Consider the following 6,010-nt stretch of genomic DNA (forward strand, 5'->3'; position numbering starts at 1 on the left):
ACAGAAGGTATTTTTGCATTCAGATATAGACAATAAGTTTCTTTTTTAAATGAGCAAATGTACTGAGGGCACTCTGACTGAATATTGGAAGGATTATCTGTTTGGATATTGGGATTAGTTAAAAATATGACCGAAGTACATTTGAATAGTGTGACAGTTAGAGGAGAAGAAAATAGCGCTTACAGAATTAGGAAAAAGGTAAGTAAAGATTTAAGGGTTTAATGTACATTCCTTAGATAAAGAGCGTTTTTGTATAGTTAGAAAATAAAGCCCAGGGGCGCCTGGGTGGCGCAGTCGGTTAAGCATCCGACTTCAGCCAGGTCACGATCTCGCGGTCCGTGAGTTCGAGCCCCGCGTCAGGCTCTGGGCTGACAGCTCGGGGCCTGGAGCCTGTTTCCGATTCTGTGTCTCCCTCTCTCTCTGCCCCTCCCCCGTTCATGCTCTGTCTCTCTCTGTCCCAAAAATAAATAAAAAACGTTGAAAAAAAAAAATTTAAAAAAAAAAAAAAAAGAAAAAGAAAATAAAGCCCAAGAAGACTTGTTTGGGTACAAAACCGAATATCATGTTTTGGTTCTTAGTGGATTGATCCTTTTGCTATTATGTAATGTCCATCTAACTCCAATAATTTCTTTGCTATGAAATCTACTTTATCTGGTGTAAATACCCACTTCTGTTTTGCATTTTACCATGGTTTTTCTGATATATCGCTTTCCATCCTTTTACTTATTCATTTTTTAAGTTTTTTTTTAAATTTCAGTTAATTAAAATGCAGTGTAATATTAGTTTAATATACCTATATTGTGTTTTAAGTCAATTTCCTATAAATAGCGTAGTGTTGGGTTGTGTTTTTCAATTAGTTTTAGAATAGTTTTAGATTCATAGAAGAAGTGTTAAGACAGTATAAAGTTCCCACAGATCCCACACCCAGTTTCCCCTATTAAAATCTTACATTAATGTCACATTAGATATTTTGTAGATATCTTAAAATTGGGAGTTATCTCATTTGTTTTTATAATTAGGTTGGAACTATGTGTATTTGGGAGGAAGAACACAGAGGTAAAGTGCTATTTAAAACACAATATTTTGACAGTACCTATCATAACATGACTTACCAGTGTTATTATCCTTGATCCCCTGGCTGAAGTAATGTTTGTCTGGTTTCTCTATGGTAAACTTAATCTTTTTTTTTTCTCTTTTCATACCTCCCTCTTTGAGGAAGTGTGCAACCTACACGTAAAGAATGGGGAATTAGACATTATATTATTTCATTTATATGATATGTTCAGAACAGACAAATTTAAACAGAAACCAGCTCTGTGGTTACTTAGGACTGAGGGTAGGAGAGGGAATTAGCTGCAAACAGGCTCACTAGAATTGTTTTAGGATAATGAACATGTTTTAAAAGTGGACCATGATGATTATGGTTATGATTATGATTATTATGATTATTATCATATTAGTTATAAATAATTAAAATGCATTCAATTGAGAATCATTATGTGTGAATATCATGTATAAATTAGACCTCACTAAAGCTATTGATACTATCCCCAGAAAGTAAAAGTTGAAGAAAATCATAGAAATAAGTTTTACTCAGATAAATGTACTTTTCAGATCTTTTACAGTAGAATGCAGTTACAATATGGCTCACATTCTGTGTTTCTGTGCACTCAGTTTTATATGGCAACTACTGTTTATTCTTATGAATATTAGCATAATAAAAACTCAGCCATGAATTTTTCAATCATTTTATTTTGCATATGGCATACTTAAAAGGGAAAAAATAGGGGCGCCTGGGTGGCGCAGTCGGTTAAGCGTCCGACTTCAGCCAGGTCACGATCTCGCGGTCCGTGAGTTCGAGCCCCGCGTCAGGCTCTGGGCTGATGGCTCGGAGCCTGGAGCCTGTTTCCGATTCTGTGTCTCCCTCTCTCTCTGCCCCTCCCCCGTTCATGCTCTGTCTCTCTCTGTCCCAAAAATAAAATAAAAAATGTTGAAGAAAAAAAATTTAAAAAAAAAAAAAGGGAAAAAATAGTGTATATGGTGATATATTTATTGAATGATTACTTTATGGAACGATCACTTGCCAGAACTCTTAAAAATATATAAAATGAATGATGGCTGCTAGCCTATTTTCTGTTAGCCTATTTCCAGAATTCTAATATGTAATGTTAGTTCCAAAAACAATGCTTCAGAAATCCTTATTACCGGTCTATATTACTAATCTCAGCTATTATAATAAACAGCTTATTGTTAACATAATTTAGGAATTCATCATTTGCATTAACCTGTTCATTATCACTTCTTATTGATACAGGTTTTATATTGTTTCTATGTAGTTGTCCTTACATGCTTCGTTAATATTAGATGATAAAAATGAATTGAAGAAAAACTGATATGAAGTTTGAAGTAAAATTTTAATATTTAAGGCAAAAAAGGTGATAAGATATGGCATTCATTCCATTTTCCTCCTGAAGACAGAGAAAAACACATTTTTTACTATCTAGTTCTGGCCGATGTAATGTAACAAAAAGTGATATAAACCACCTCCAGTCTGGGTTTATAAACACATCCTACACAGAATCCCACCCCATTGTTTCCTTTTCTAGTGCAATCTTGGATGGGAATGTAAAGGATGGTGATAATCCAAGAGTGAATAAATTAAATCTCTTAATAATTTCATGGAGAAGAATCCTTACCATAACTTCCAATCTCATTGAGCTGTGAAGCAATTAGAAACAAATTATGTTAAGTCACTAAGATTGGTGAGGCAGATTTTCTATTAGCTTGTTTACAGAATTCAAGTTTATGTCATTAGTTCCAACCTAAAATAAAATATTACATCAGAAATACCTACACATGCCCATATTTCCTGGTTAATATTTTTACCATCCTTCTTTAGAGCTTTTTAAAAAAAAATTTTTTTAATGTTTATTTATTTTTGAGAGAGAGAGAGAGGGAGAGGGTGAGCAGGGGCAGGGGAGGAACAGAGAGAGAGGGAGAGAAATAGAACTTGAAGCAGGCTCCAGACCCTGAGCTGTCAGCACAGAGCCTATCAGGGGGCTTGAAGCACAGAGCCTGTCAGGGGGGCTTGAACTCACAAACTGTGAGATCGTGACCTGAGCTGAAATCAGTCGCTTAACCGACTGAGCCACCCAGGCTCCCCCTTCTTTAAAGCTTTTAAAATGCAGGGGTGCTTGGGTGGCTCAGTCGGTTAAGCTAAGCGTCCGACTTCGGCTCAGGTCACGATCTCGTGGTCCGTGAGTTCAAGCCCCGCGTCGGGCTGTGTGCTGACAGCTCAGAGCCTGGAGCCTGCTTCCGATTCTGTGTCTCCCTCTCTCTCTGACCCTCCCCCGTTCATGCTCTGTCTCTCTCTGTCTCAAAAATAAATAAATGTTAAAAAAAATCTTAAAAAAAATAAAATGCAGATGAGGATGCTGTGAAATATTATATAAATGCACACACACATTAGAAATTGATTTTAGTGTATCGAGCACTTGCTGTGTGCTAGATACCATTCTAAATATTTTATGTGTTCATTTATAAGATCTTATCAGCAACTAGTGAGATCAGTGCTATTATTATCATCACAGAACAGATGAGAAAATTCAGGGAGAGTGAACGTCTATGCTAATGTTAGAATATGTTTCTAGAAAGCGAAATTGCTAGCACTGGAACACAGTCAGACTTGAAAGCACGAGCTCCTAACTACAAACTAAGAAAAACCAGGGGATACAAATCTATACATGAAACTGGTTTTACATATTTTATCCTCTTGTAATTTTAGTGTAGTCTCATCATCTTACCACCCTCTAAATGTATATAGATTTATACATAATTCTTTTGGTATTAATGAGTCATAATAGCAATGGCAATAATAATCACAAAAATAGCAATAAGAGCAAAAAACCCTTGAATATAGTATGCCAATATATAAAAGATGTGCTCAGGGCTAATATTGACACAGGAGTTTCTGAGGTTAGTGCTAAGAGTAAAACTAAATCTGCAGACCAGGAAACCCAGATGACAGGACCCCATACCTTATGCTCTTAACCACTACAATATCTCTTCCTGGTTAATGCATCATCCGCCATCATCAAATGGGAGACACAACTGTGACTAAAATGGCAATCATGTGAACAAATCTTTTTGTAAGAGAATTATATTTTGTGTGGTAGGTACATACCTGTGCCTGTGTTTTACAATTACATCATTTCAAATTCCAGCCAAGATGACCAGTAACAGGCTTCCCGAATGGCAGTCACAATTCCTGTATTAATCAGCTGTATTCAGCATGGTGAAAACAGGTTTTACAACCCTAAACTATGAAGCAAAGTAACCCTTTAAGATTTTATGTATAAAACACTATGTTTTAAATTGGAATCTCAACTTGTAGATTTGACTAGGGAACTTGCTGACTCTGTAGGAATTTCCTGACATGTAGATCAGACCACATGATACACGTTGCCATTTAAGACTGCCAGGACTTTTCAGTTTCCAAATACTTTCTCATTGACTTAATGCATAAATGCCAGCCCTAAAGTTTTAAAGATGACAGTTAAAATTTAAGTATGTTTTCTGGGAATGATAACACTATAAGCCATTGTCAGCCACTTATCAATTCAATTATTAATAAATGCACTATATTATTTATAAAATGAACCCACATATTTAAAATATGATGGATAGAATCTTTCTTTTATCATAGCCTCTTTTGCGTTTTATTTCACAGTATCTACCAAAATAGATACTCCCCAAAACTGTAATAAAAATTTGCTTGCATAGAGCTTATTTAGAGCAAGTCACTTTTTTAAAAAAAATGTTTAACGTTTATTAATTTTTGAGAGACAGAGACAGAGCGTGAGTGGGGGATGGATAGAGAGAGGGAGACAGAAGCAGAAGCAGGCTCCAGGCTCCAAGCTGTCAGCACAGAGCCCTATTCAGGGCTCAAACTCACAAACCGTGAGATCGTGACCTGAGCCGAAGTCGGACGCTCAACCAACTCAGCCATCCCGGCGCCCCAGCAAGTCCCTTTTTTTTTTTTTTTTTTAAACATTTATTTATTTTTGAGACAGAGAGAGACAGAGCATGAACGGGGGAGGGACAGAGAGAGAGGGAGACACAGAATCTGAAACAGGCTCCAGGCTCTGAGCTGTCAGCACAGAGCCCGACGCAGGGCTCGAACTCACGGACCGTGAGATCATGACCTGAGCCGAAGTCCGACGCTTAACCGACCAAGCCACCCAGGCGCCCCAGCAAGTCACTTTTAATACAACCAGAACAGGTGTGCCTGGGTGGTTAGGTCAGTTAAGCGTCCAACTCTTGATTTTGGCTCAGGTCATGATCTCATGGTTCATGAGATCAAGCTCCTGGTTGGGCTCTGTGCTGAGCTTGCTTAGGGATTCTCTCTGCTTCTCTCTCTGCTCCTCCCCTTGTTCACACTCTTTATCTCTCAAAATAATTGAATAAACATTAAATAAAAAAGAGAACCAGAACATACCTGACACCAGAACACTTGTAAGAAAGGCAGGTTCAGGTTAAATATTACAGTAGGTTCCATGCAGGTGGAAAGACAGGAGGATACTGATCAGAAGAACCACAGGGGCGCCTGGGTGGCTCAGTCGGTTAAGCGTCCAACTTCAGCTCAGGTCACGATCTCACGATCTGTGAGTTCGAGCCCCGCGTCGGGCTCTGGGCTGATGGCTCAGAGCCTGGAGCCTGCTTCCGATTCTGTGTCTCCCTCTCTCTCTGCCCCTCCCCCATTCATGCTCTGTCTCTCTCTGTCTCAAAAAAAAAAAAAAAAAAAAAAAAGAACCACAAATTCCAATGTAGGGAATAATGTTAAAACTTAAAATTAAGCTAACTCAAGAATAAAAATGCATATGGTAATAAACTATATTTATATCCAAATTATGTATAGGAAATATTTTTATGGGGTCATTCTAATGAATTTTAGAAATGCAGATATTATACATATCATCCAAAAAATCTGACCCGGAGATTTTCGTCTGAT

At 37.6% G+C, this 6,010-nt stretch overlaps 1 long non-coding RNA gene across 1 annotated transcript; it reads right to left on the bottom strand.

Annotated features, from left to right (window-relative positions):
* Positions 1-2,022: 2,022 nt before the first annotated feature.
* On the bottom strand, positions 2,023-5,782 carry LOC131518238 (uncharacterized). The gene is made up of 4 exons (XR_009264968.1): positions 5,498-5,782; positions 4,184-4,267; positions 2,697-2,718; positions 2,023-2,468 (listed from the first exon to the last, which is right to left on the bottom strand). It is a non-coding gene; the product is annotated as an uncharacterized LOC131518238 (long non-coding RNA).
* Positions 5,783-6,010: the final 228 nt, after the last annotated feature.

This window comes from Neofelis nebulosa, chromosome 7 (assembly GCF_028018385.1).
Source record: "Neofelis nebulosa isolate mNeoNeb1 chromosome 7, mNeoNeb1.pri, whole genome shotgun sequence".
Classification (NCBI taxonomy): domain Eukaryota; kingdom Metazoa; phylum Chordata; class Mammalia; order Carnivora; family Felidae; genus Neofelis; species Neofelis nebulosa.